The sequence below is a fragment of the Stegodyphus dumicola genome, chromosome 12 (genome assembly GCF_044657685.1).
Source record: "Stegodyphus dumicola isolate Sdum_Otavi_A_Nest chromosome 12, ASM4465768v1".
NCBI lineage: Eukaryota > Metazoa > Arthropoda > Arachnida > Araneae > Eresidae > Stegodyphus > Stegodyphus dumicola.
In genome coordinates this window covers 90,779,669-90,793,913 of record NC_140779.1, presented here as the reverse complement: position 1 = coordinate 90,793,913, position 14,245 = coordinate 90,779,669, and the positions used below count along the sequence as shown (strand labels likewise).

General features: G+C 30.7%; 1 protein-coding gene across 1 annotated transcript in view; it reads left to right on the top strand.

Moving 5' to 3' along the window:
* The window catches only part of LOC118182361 (cell adhesion molecule Dscam1-like), a 993,488-nt gene that overhangs the window by 743,666 nt on the left and 235,577 nt on the right, over window positions 1-14,245 (top strand). The gene's annotated exons all lie outside the window — the stretch shown is intronic.

Here is a 14,245-nt window from a genome sequence, read left to right as displayed (position 1 = left end):
TCTCACTTCTGTACTTTCATTCTGTCGATAATAACAATTACGAATTATTGAATTATTTAGAAATAAAAATACAGATAATTAATTTAATTCATATTGACCTGTGTAATTACTGTGCTAAAGAAATTTTTAGATAATTTCATCTTTGGAAAAAAACGGTGCCTATCTACGTTAAAGGGATACCTACTGTATACATAAATTGTGTCCCAAACAGCCTTTTTAATACTGAATTTCCTAATGAATATAACCATAAAACTAAATAACTGATGAAAAGATTTTGCAGTGCTTCATATAATAACTCCGATTAAATTTCATAATACCAAATTATTAGCCCAAAGTGACAATTTGCCCAGAAGGACTATTAATTTCATTATGGCATTTTGCGTTTAAATGTCAGTTCGCTTTTTAAATTATCGCCACCAAATATTAGAACTCTGTATTATATTTAAAGAAATTGAATAATGAAGAATCGTCATAAATGTATGCATGTTTCTCGCATTGTGATAAAACAACGGTACCTAGAGGCATCAAATTTTGAATAACGTACGCTTCCACCCGAATATGGACATCCGGAACCCCAGGTTTGGAATTTGGATTTTATTTTATTATTTCTTTCATATTTTGTAAAACTTTAACGAATTTCTGATTAGCAAACTCAAAGATTTCAATGCGAGCAATGGCAACACTGTACGAGAAAAAAAAAATTTACCTCCAGTACGCGAGATTTTGCGATAGTGTTGTCGAAGTGAATTTTATGGTTTAAGTGCGAAAAACATGATATTTAATAAATAAAGATACATACAAAACGTTAAAAAAACGCCCCTTTGGGCGTAATGTAAAATCTGAAAACTTTCAAATTTAAATATATTTTCCTTTTTTAAATGGAATATATCCATCAAATCGTTAAGCCACTTAGTAATAAATAAATAAAAAATGATATACCTGAGTTAAGTAGAGCCAGTTCCAGTCAACTCGGAACAAACTTTTCACCACCATTTTTGCCATAGCCTCGTCGTGAAGGATTCTGCCTTGACAAACACTGATCGGATCCCATAAATATGCATAAAGGAAAAATTACTAGAATATTTTTAAAAATTTCGAAATGTAGCTTTAAAATGTTAGGAAGAAAACTATACGAGGAAATATAGTAATTCAGCGTGGTATGTAGAAACTGTTAACGATGCAAGATCAGGGACATGTACTCGAATAAAAATGACGAACAACGGCATTTAGACATTCATTATAGCAAATTGTTCTAGTTTTGATAAACAGTACCATAAGGATTTTATAAAGTTACTAAAGCATGTTATATTCTCAAGCTGAAATTATGCAGCGCTTGCTTTATGGTCGGACTCAATATGGCTTAATCGACGGAGGATTGTTTTTTTTTTTTTTTTTTTTTTTCATTTTTTTATTTATTAAGCATATTTTAGCCCTTAGAACAATAGGAAAATGATTGTATAAAATGGTTAAAATTTTTCTGGGAGTTAAATGCTCATTTAGGTTTGCAAAATTGTCCAAGAAATTTTATTTCATTAGCTATTACCTTATCCAAGTAAGATACCTTTAATACTTTACCGTATAATTCTTCTTTTACATTTATTAAAAATGAAAGGGAAATAACTGCAGGATAAATTCAAATAGATCATAGAAAGAAAGTTTTTAGAATAGAAAGTTTTTTTACTGGAGAAATTCCTGACATTTATGTTTCAGTTACTGTGTTTTCAAAAGAACAGAGACTATGCTATGTATTTTTAAAGAAGATGGGAGATACTAGTCCATTTTTCCATTGTTTTCAATTTTTCAAGTAATCTTTTCCTTTGAAAATCTTAAAAAAGTGGCACATCATTGAAAAACAAGTTTCTGTGAAATTAAGATATTTTCGGCATGTGTTCAGGTAGTTAGGATACTTCGGTATATCTGGATTGCTACTTCCGAATTTTCATTTCGGTTTAATATCTATCAAATACTACAGATTACTTGAATTAGCAGAAAGAAGTCCTTATTTGAATTTTAAGAGTTTTTTTTTACTTTAATTAGAAAGTGCGTATTTAATTATGGCAAAGCACACTAGGGCTATCTGCCTAAGGGGAGGGATGCCTTCGTGGAGGACTTTCTAAGGGAAACTGGCTCGTATACACGTTACACATGGGGGAAACCACGAAAACGCCCATGCAGCCAGCCCGTTCGCGGGATTCGAACCTCGGACCGAACTACCAGTGTTCAGCGACTTTACCGCTCGGCCGCTGGTGGGCCCTTTAATTGGAAAGTATTCGTTGCCCAAAATTCTATTTAGGTAATGATACCAGCATTTCGTTGTTGATTTTACGTTGAAAGAGAAAACATTTTCTCCGAATGAGCAATTCAGTTAAAAGAGTCGAGTAAGCTCAATTTTCTCCAAACAAAATCTCTAAACTTATATATTGCATTTTAGAGTAAGGGAAATTATTTTTCATCAGAAAATTAGAGTCCTTGTGATTAAACATTTGAAAAAACGGACTTGATTAACCAAATATTACAGGCTATGGACAGAAAAATGTGCAAAGTTGCTTTTAAGAGCAAGAAATCAATTTTAGATCATCCCAGCTGCTGACATTATTTAGTGTGACTTTATCGAAAGAAATTTTGCAATGAAGATTGGTCAAAATTATATCTTCCGAGATTAAATATGTTTAATCTTACAAAAAAAAAGGAGAGAATAGTAGATTACGTATCTATGCTTGAAGAGGATACAAATTAATCTGATGTGTCATCATACATATGCATATGGAAACTCATATCTCGATACGCATCTTCAGTTACATACAATTAAATCACTCATTTTGGCGAGAAAGTATTCTAAATTCTTTCATCAATCGCTCTCATCGGAAACATATCCAGATTATTATCTGGAATGTAAGTATTAAAGAATAATAAAACGGTAATGTAATCCATTAAACAAGAAATAACTAGAAAGTGAGTAATAGCTACTGCTAATGAATTTTAAAATACCTCTCTACACTTTATTCTGATACAACTCGCCAAATATCGTTGTTCTTGCATCAATAATTTTCGTGCATCTTAAGGAATAGAACTCAAATTTATATTTAAGAAAGGAATCTGAGCAATTACATTTTTTAAAAAGTCACGTATCCTTCAGTTCTTGTCTCTCAATAAAAACAGTCAAATGGACAAGTAGATGATAGTTAATAGGATTATATGGCTATTTTATCATTCATTTTATCATTTGAGAATACAGAGATGAAAAGTAAAGAAGAAAAATAAAGCAAAAGTAATAATTTTAAGATTATAGACCAGATGTTGTCTACATACATTTCTAGATTCATTCTTCCTACATTATAATTTTTGATTCTGTATAAAACTCAGTTTTAGAAAGCCTCTATGATTTATGCGTATTCTGTCTTGCTTAGCGTATACCTGTAGAAGGAATATGCAGGCAACTTTAGTGCTTGCTTTAAGTATTTTTACTTCATTGTGTGAAGTAAAGGAAACTTTGTAATCGATAAAAATTTCCAGTAACATATTTCAATGGAAATATACATTTGGACTGCTGTCGAATCCATTTGAACCATTCTTTTGCTTTACATCTATACATACAGACAGAATGAAGAAATTTTTACCCAGACGGATTACAAAATTGTTTTAAAATAGATTCAGAAGGAGGGTTTTTTTTTTTTTTTTTTTTTTTTTTTTTTTTCAGAAGGGTATGTACGTTTGTATGTATCTCGCTAAGTCAAAACATATTAGCCAAAGAAAATCAAAGTTTCGCATGCTAGACTGCTATGACATCTAGTTGTGCACCTCTCGTTTTGGAGGCAATCGGCTGCATTAAACGTATATCTATATATATACGATTGGTGAGCTCTGCTCTTTATTTTTACATGTTGGTAAAATGTGCACTTTTTTGTTTTAAAAGTGACTTTATTTTGTTCTTATGTTAAGGTTTTTAAGCCTTTAGCTAATTTGCAAGCAACAGTAATAGAATTATCAACAATTTAAAACTGTAAGTGGTGCTAGGCCTAAAATGTCGGCTATTTGTATACATTTTAAGCTCTTTGTATTACAGTGAATTTAATCAGTTGGTGCTTAACTTTAGTGTCTGTTTGCCTACTAGGACCAAAGGTTAATTCTAAATTTTTGTGCACAGAAAAATGTGTCTTCTAGTTGCTCAAGTTTCTTCTTTTGGCGAAGAAACTCTAATGTTAATTGTAAAAATTATTTTTTTAACTGTTTTAACTGTATTTGATGTTTTAAGGTTTTTCTGCATTTTACAATTTTTTATGAAGATGTTTGGAGTTTTTATATATTTTTGCCTTGCCGCGAAGTGGGAACTGAATTTCTGGAATAAGAAATATATCTCTAATGAAGTTGAAGTAAATAGGTTTAAATGAAGTGTAGCAAAAATATGTGCACTTTAATAAGCGGTACTAGGAAGTCATGTGCTCTCCACATCGGACTTTTTCCTTTGTATATGAGGCAGTATACGCTGTCTAAAAGAACAGATCTAATTTTCTGACTTGCTCTTCCTTACTTTATGACCTACGCAGACACTCACGTGATGCGCCTATATGGCATTAATTGAAGGAGCCAGAAACACTGCGTTAGTGCGGTAATCTTGCTATAATAATATCAGTCAGGTAGTCTAAAAAAGAACAGAGCGTTTTCTTTGTGTAAAAGAGGAAATGCAAAGCTGAAAGTAATAAACACCGCAGTAAAAATAAATTACGTATAAAAAAAAGAAAGGATAAAGAAAGGATAAGGAAATGAGAGCACATGTGAAAGAAATGAATAAATAGATAAATTGTATAAGAAATTTAAGAATGAATAGAATCAAAACCAAAATCATTTTCAATAGTAATTTGTCCTCTCACATTAAATTTCTTTTATATCTTTTAGAATAATAATGAATTGTTATCACTATTTCAAAAATTTTTCTCACTTTATTCATAAGGAGAAGCCGGCGAATAGACGGATAAATATTTAAAGGAAGTATCTTAATTATTGCACACTTCAAAAATTTATGATATTATGATTATAAAACTTCCATTATGCGCATTTCTTTCTGAATTAAAATTAGTTATATAATTAACTCCGGTCATCCAAGACGGATTAACTGAAGCCTGTCTAAAAAGTTCAATTTGTCTAATTAAACCTGTCTAAAATTTTAAATTTATTAAAATAAAATAAATGTTTAGAATTTAAAATTCTAAAATGTTACACAAAAGTACGTAATTTAATTGTACGTAATCCAGAAATATAAAGATTAATAAATCAATCGCTAAAAGTTATTTGATCAATCTTAAAAATAAACCAAGTTGCAAATATGCGTTTTTTTCACATTTATTGTTATCGAAATACAAGAGTAAAGTAAACATAAATAAACAGCGTTCGTACTGTGAAGTAAAAGAAAAAACAAAAATTGGTAAAAGAAAAGAGAGAGAGAGAGAAACTATACTCGAGCAAGAAACGGAAGAAAATATTTGAATACGGATTTAATTTACGTAACTAAATGATCTTATTCTGCAGTATAAATTGCAGAAAAATCCGAGTGAATAGTTAATGAATTTTACATTTAGCAATAATACTTTTTTTTCTTTCTTTGCTGTCATTTTTAATTGCTCTCGAATTAACCGTGATTTTGAGTGAACTAGAATTTTGTTCCTCTTCGAGCAATTTATTTTCTCAACTTTTCCATAACAGAATTATTACTTATTTATTATTTATGGTTTATTACTTGTCAACAAAATCTAACAGGCGACCAAAAAAGCTCTTCATCTGCTTCCATTAATTTTTTGCTCAACAACATAAATAAGTTTTATAAATAAAGATTCCGTATCAGATAATATTCAAAAGTTTAACAAATTGCTTCACACTATTTACTAATTGATCCCATATTTAGAAAGCTTCTGTTGAGATATTAAATTTGTATTCACATTTGATTTTTTAGGCAGTTTGTTCAGAAGGGCTATTAATTTCGTTTTGCCATTTTGCGTTGGTTCACTATAAACGGCGTTTCACTTTTCAAATTGCTTCCATCCAATATAAGCGGCCCATTATATTTAAAGAAATTTAATAATGAAGAATCTGCATGAATGTATGCATGTTTCTTGCACTGAGAAAAAACAACGGTAATTAGAGACGCAACATTTTGAATAACGTAGTCCTCCACTCTAACATGGACATCTAGAAGCCCGAATTTTAATTTGTATTATAATATATTTCATATTTTTTAAAACTTTAACGAATTTTTTTATTAACAAACTCACGATTTTAAAGCGAGCAATAACAACACTGTACGAAAAAAAAAATTATCTCCGTCGCGCGAGACTGTGTATCTGGAATTCTAAAGATATGCTCTTTTTAAATTATTTTGTGATATTGCTGTTGAATGGAATTTTATGGTTTAAGTGCGAAGAACATGATATTTAATAAACGTAACACACAAAACGTTAAAAAAAAGGCCCTTTGGGTGTAATATAAAATCTGAAAAACCTTCAGATTTTTTTCATTGTTTTTTTAATTGCATCTTTAGTATAATTGCATTAAACGGAACATTAATATCATAAGAAACATTTGCGAAATTTAATATTTTTTGGAACATTTTGAGTAATAATCTGTTTCTGACAGTGTAGCAACATTCTGGAAGCAGTCGTTCTCATTTCCAGTAAGGCAACTGTTTGCTTAGAAAATAAATTATTAACTTTTAAAACTTAACGTGTAAATAACGGGGCTGAAGCGTTGGTAAAAATAGCGTATTAAGAAGGATTTGGAGTTCCATAGGCTCTTTAGAGGTACATGATCAGTAAAACGTGTAATCATTTTCTAACCACATTGCAGGACGAATGAAAATGCTAATAACTATGATAATGATAAGAAAAAAATCGAGAAGAGTTAATGTCATCGTTAAATAAGTCAGTAAATACGAGTACATCTAAAATGTCAGTTAATGCTCTTAATGTTATTGATAACAGTCGTGATAATGGCAAAACAGATGTGATCTTTTATTAACAATGCTGTAACCTCAGAAAACGTCAAATACAGTCTCTGTTGACTAATGGCTGAAGACATATTTTCCAACTGAATATTTTCTTATGCTCTAACATGACTTCTTTTTGGGATCTGTCGCGTTATAAATCGCAATCTTTTTAAACTGACACCGTTCTGATGTCTTCCAAGCCTTTGCCATCATTAAAATTAATTTGTAATCCTGGTTAACAGCTGTAAATAATAATAATAATAAATATTATGGATTTTTATTAGCTTACTTTTAAGAAAAATAGAAATTAAAAAGTGTCTGTTTACGTGGAAAAGTACCAACATAATTATTTTCCCTTCCCCATTAAAGCTTCCATCGAAAATATAAATCTGAATAAATTTTACTTTTTGCATACAATCTCCCATAAGTAACATCGCTCATGGGAGATATTCGTGTATAGAAGTTTTACTACTAAGAAAAAACATATATGTGGCATAAAAAATGCAAAGCTAATGCATTAATACACAAAAAATATCGGGAAAAATTACAATTTTAGCTCTGTTTTACTTTAGCGATCAATAATTAATTAATTTATGCAGAATATGTAGGCTAAGAATAGCACTCTGTTTTACTTCAGTGTTTTTTTAATGCTACACTAGTTTTATTTAATGTGAAATCAAATTTATTATTTTTTGACATTTTGTTAGGAAACTACTGGACGGTTTTAACTGATGAAGCGCAAAAATAAGGAAGATTGACTAAAATAGTTAAGGCTAATAAAAGCAATGTTGAAAACTGAAGTTTTTGAACCTAAGAGTCTGTTAGCTGATAATGTCAAAACAATATCTTACCATCCTCAAAAACTCCAAGAAATGTATCGACTGTTTAAAAATTATTTTTTATCCTGAGATAAAACGGAAAGCCAGCTGCAATAAAACAGACTTTTGACCGGAAGGGGGGAGCAGAAATTTATTAAAGCATCTTTTATGTTGCTCTTTGAAACAAAGTTATGATTAAACTTAGATATGTCATTAATAATAACCGTTAATTCGCTGCATCACATTGTTCTTTTTGCATTCCCATACATTTTAAGTCACATTTCCTGTATATACCGTATTTCATCGCATATTTTTCATCTTTTTTTTACTACCTTTATCGGACTGAAAAAAGAGGGGGGTGGAATTATGCGAATACTTTAATTTGCGAAGGATGCGGTTATTGTAAAAACATAACAAATGAAAAGCAGACATGGAAAAACTACAGGTAACTATCATTGCATTATTTCCTTAAAAGAAACCTACATTCCAATGAAAATTTATAGTAACATTAACACTAAAAAAAATCAGAAAGGTTTCCGATTTTAAAGTACTTCCAAAAGGGCGTTTTTTTAACGTTTTGTGTGTTACTTTATTTATTAAATATAATGTTTGCACTTAAACCATAAAATTCAGTTCAATCGCTCTGACGCAAAATAATTTTAAAATGAGTATATCTTTAGAATTTCCGATACATAGTTCCGCGCCCTGGAGATAAAAAAAGTTTTTTTTTTTTTTTTCGTAGAGTGTTTTTGCTCGCTTTTAAATCGTTGAGTTTGTTACTAAAAATTTGTTAAGTTTTACAAAATATGAAATTGATAATAAAACAAATTCTAAATTTAAAATTTAGTCTTCTAGATGCCCATATTCGTAGGAGGATTACGTCATTCAAAATTCGATGGCTCTATGTACCGTTGTTTTATCACACTGCGAGAAATAGGTATATATTTATGCAGATTTTTCATTATTTAATTTCTTCAAGTATAACGCAGGACTCTAACATTTGGTGGCAACACTTTGAAAATTAATACGGACGTTTATAGCGATTCAACGCAAAATTGCAAACCGAAAACCATAGTCCTTCAGGGACGAAGCCCTTTTGCACTAATTAAGGCTTCCACATGCCATATTCTATTGAAGATTATGTTATTCAAATTTTGATCGCTCTAGGTACCGATGTTTTATCACAATGCGAGAAACATACGTACATTTATGCAGATTCTTTATTATTGTATTTCTTTAAATATAATACAGGGCGATAATATTTGGTGGCAAGAATTTGAAAAGTAAAACAACGCTTATCGTTAATAGACGCAAATTGTTAAAACAAAATTAAAAGTCCTTCTGGGCAAATTGCCCTTTGAACTAATAATAATGTAATAAGATATCTTTATTTCTACTCGTTTTTATTCTTGTCTCTACTACTCCTTTGACCCCCAAATCATACTTAAATTATTAGAGAAGGTGAATGGGCAATTGAGTTGACGAAATCCTAGACTGAATGTCAGTTTGTGTTTGCTTCTGAAATAAAGATAAATAGTTAGAAGGAAAAGGTTAGGCGTGATCTTCGCAGGTAGTTTGAGCAGGTTTGTATTTCTTAATTGACGAAAATAATCTCTACGTGGGCGAATTTGTCTAAAAATTTAGGGTAGCTAGTTCTCTGAACGCATTCGGGAAAAGGAATATTACGCAATTATTAAAAAGCATTTCACAATCTGGAACTAAAAATTTGGAGGAGGGAATACGCGAGGAAATATGGTATATATGTATAGTAAATGAACTTTTTCATGTTTATTAAATTACAATTTGGGATTTTAAAAACGTGTACATTATTGTTTTAATCTATACGAAGTGATGAAAACTTCTGCAATAGAGTTTCCTTTTAGAAAATTATCTATTTATGTTCATTATTTCAAATAGCTAGGAAAAAGATACAATGCAATATTCACTTAATGATGGCAAGATTATGTTTCTGTTATCCAATCCTAAATAGCGTTGGTACATCTTGTAAAATTACGAATAAAGATTTCTGTGAAACACTTTTAAGTTTTTTCCCTAAATTTTCTAGCTCCATGCACAAAAACATATTATTAAATACGCAATTAATTTCCCAAGTTCTTAAATATCATAAATTTAGATAAGAAAAGCAACATTAACAGTTAATAATGACTGTTAAAAAATCTTTTCATTCAACTGTTGTCAGATAAGGACTATTATTCGTTTCGTTTTCTTATTTTGTCTGTAATTATCGCTCACTGTAAACTATTTTCCAAAGAAATGGCTGCAGGAAATGGTTATGTCTCTCAAATGCTAGGAAATGCAAAACGACTTGTTGTATTCAACTTTGTAGAACAGATAACTTCCGCAAGTTTGGAGGGTTTATTTCTTTCTCCTTTAATGACTTTTGACCAAATGGCTGTTGAATATAGAAATCGGATAGCATTTTCTTCGCCGGCTACTGATGTGGTAATCAGAACATAAATTTCTAACTTGTGTAATGTAGTAGTTTTAACGTTTTAGGCTTATCTTGCCTGTCACATAGTGCATTAAATAAAATGTAACTGTAAAACATTTAGTTTAATGAAACTACCTTTATTCCGAAATTTGTTCTTGTTTCAAGTTAATTTTGTCGAATGTAAAATCTCTTCCTAACTTCTTATTTCTTTATTCTTTTTATCTTTTCATTTCATAACTATATTTACATCTGATTGATTTTATTCATTTTTAGAACGCATAATGATCGACGAATTTCATATATTTTAGCACCCTAGGCTGCTAGTAGTCTTGAAACTAACATTTTGTCCATCTCACTTTTATGTCGGAATCACTTTCAAACTGTTGCCAGCAAATTTTGTATTATTTAAAAAAATAAAATAATAAAGAATCTGTATGTATGTTCCTCGCATAGTAGGAAAAAGAGGGAACCAACAGTAACCAAATTTTTAACACATGTTGTCCTCCATCAAACTTGTGCCCGTCGGAGCCCGAATTTTGAATTTTGAATTTACTTTTTATTTATTTTACGTTTGGTACAAACGTAATGATTTTTTATAACTTAATTACTTAAAGCATTCAAAGGGAACGCTGTTTGAAATAAAACTTTTATGTCCAGCATAGATTTTTGCTATTAGGCATTTAAGACATTTATCTTTCAGTTTAAATCCACAAACTCGGCTATATGAAAGCAATTTTTTTGCCACTACCAGAAATAAAATATTTCTAATTTTCGCGCCCCAGCGTGTTCTTATTCAGGAAACCCTCAAAACGTTCATATTTAATCTGGAAGTTTATTGAATAACTAACTAACCGATTTGAAATCAATAAACACAGGTTTTTAAAAATATTTTTCTACTTTTTAATGAGATTAATTTAAATAAAAATACATTAAACCATTAGATGTTTAATCAAAACTATCAAATATGTTTATGATAGCATTAGCTAGACTAATTAAAATCGTTATATATGTTTTTATTCTTGTTGCTTTAACACCCGCAATAATCATTGCGTGTTAGTTTAACTTAGATTCTAACTTAATATCAAATAAGTTTACAATGTTTGTTTATATCTGCAGAACAACTCATCTCTGTATTCCTCTCCTAAAAGTAAGATTACTTAGGAACAAACGTGAACTGCTGTTTAATATATTTCGAAGTCACTCTTAGCTGTATATTTGGAAGTTGATCCACGTTCTGTCGAAAAACGGTTTTAATCACGTCTATGAAGATTACTACTTAAACTGAACTAATTAACTAGAATACAATTTATAAGCTACAGGTAGCTTAGTTTAAAACTTTCGATTTGAAATAATACCGTTTGGCTTGAAAATTGAAATGCAGGTTCTACGAATACTCATGATTAATTAGCAAATGAAGTAACAAGGCAGAAACAGTTATTAATCATTCAAACAAAAGAGTAATTTAATATCTGTAAGACATTAAGTGAAAGAAATAGAGTATTAATGCAGCACACGAGCGAGAATAGTTTCTACAAAATGTCTGATAATTATGAATTTAAGTTTCCTAATTAATATTCACAGGTGTAATAAATCACCGATTGTTCAGTTTTGAAAGTGTTGAATTTCTGGTAATACTCAAAGGAATGTAACGGGGAATGAGAAACTTAGCGAGTGAAATATTATTAATGAATATCACTTCTGAGAAATATATTAGGTTTCCAGAAATAAAAGACTAATAGTTTCTACATCATGTAAAAATTTAATTTTCATTATTTTTAGGATGGTATGATTTCTTCTGGTACAAAATAAATTTAAAACCAAAAGAACGTAATAGAATCAGGATCCATATTTTAAGGTCACACCAGAGGATTTGTTAAGGCTTCTCTCACTGATCATAGGAGCTTATCAATCTGCTCCTGAACTCACTCCTACTAACATATCATTTTTTCAGCCCAAAGAGGCGTTAGGCCAGAAGGACTATTATTCTCGAAAAAGCGACGGTACCACATCCATCAAATTTCGATAACGTAGTCCTCCACCCAAATATGGGCAGTCAGAAGATTTGGACAGGAGGATTGGATTATTGGATTAGATTATTCATTTATGGCAAAGCAAACGAGGGCTATCTGCTTAAAGGGCGCGATGCCTCCGCGGAGGACTTTCTAAGGAAAACCGGCTCGTACGCACGTTACACATGGGGAAAACCACGAAAACGCCGGAATTCGAACCTCGGACCCAACTACCAGTGTTCAGCGACTTTACCGCTCAGCCGCTTGTGGGCCCTTTGTACAGGAGGATATGGACAACCGGATACCTTAATTTGGAATTTGTTTTATTGTCTGTTTTATATTTTGCAAAACTTTAACGAATTTCAGATTAAAAAACTCAGCAATTTCAAAGCAGCGGCCACACTGTAGGGAATAAGACGTTTATATCTCCAGCGCGACACTCTCTACCGTAAAAAAAATATATATATAATGCTTATAGCCTAATGTGGCGTTGTCTCAAATGCTCTCGAATAATGTATATATGCGAGCACTGGAAATTTATAGATATGGACCATTAGCCCGTTCGCGGGATTCAATGAACAATACAAGGATAAAAAGAAAAGTAATAAATTAAACATGTATATGGCTGAAAACATGTATATGTCTGAAAATGAAAAAAAAATTTAAAGCTTTCAATTTAAAAAAAAAAATATTTTTCATGAATAAATTTTATTAGTCCAAAGTTGCTTTGTCACTGAAGGACTACTGTTTTTGTTTAGCGATTTTGCGTTGAATCACAATAAATATCTGTTTCACTTTCCAAACTGTTGCCACCACTGTTGTTAGAGTCCTGCATTATATGTGAAGAAATTAAATAATGAAAAATCTGCATAAATGTAGGTATATTTCTCGCATTGTGATAAAACAACGGTACATAGAGCCATTGAATTTTGAATGATGTAATCCTCCTACGAATATGGGCATGTGAAAGACCAAATTTGAAATTTGGAATTTATTTTATGATCGATTTCATATTTTGTAAACCTTTAACGAATTTTTGAGTAACAAACTCAACGATTAAAAGGCGAGCAATGGCAACACTTTACGGATGGGGGGGCGAACCTTTTTATCTCCAGCGCGCGGAACTGTGTATCGGAAATTCTAAAGATAGGCTCATTTTAAAATTATTTTGCGACATTGCTATTGAACTGAATTTTATGGTTTAAGTGCAAAGAACATGATATTTAATAAATAAAGGTAACACACAATACGTTAAAAAAACGCCCCTTTGGACGTAATTTAAAATTGAAACCTTTCAGATTTTTTTTAAATTTTTATTTTCATTTATATATATATAGTCTTTTTAGCTTTATTATTAAGCATCACTTTATTCGTATTTCTGCCACGTAAAGTTCAAGTGCAAAATATTTAGAAACAGCATATCATTAGAACACCCAATAGATTGTTTAGGTGTTCCCATACTTTTTTTAATATATTCGCTATATTATTCCTTTGAAAACTACATACTCGAGCAGCCAGCCGCCTTAAAATGGTGTCATAAAAAAGTACATAATGATGGTCATAGATCCCCCTAGTGTCAGTTGATAAAAATATTTAATATTCTTAATTAGCCGTTATATGATTCAACTATATTTTTCTTTAAATCAATTAAGTTAAAAAGAAGAAAAAATAATTTTAGGAATTGTGTTCATTGTTTTTCAATCACTGGATTTGCTACTCAGTAATAGAAAGAATAAATTTGAAAATTAAATATCTTACGCTTTAGTAAATTGAAATACGCTGTTACGTGGAGATAATAATAAATATTCTATATAAAACCAGCGGCAACATATTGCCTTTAAATAGTCGAATTTGCGGATCAGCATTGAAAGATAAGTACTTTACGTTTTACCAACAGTCTGCTTCGCGCTGGCAATAAAAATATTTTATTTGGAACACTTCTAACTCGCATTCAAATCCCCGAGTTTGTCAAACAAAAATTAGCTAAATTTAT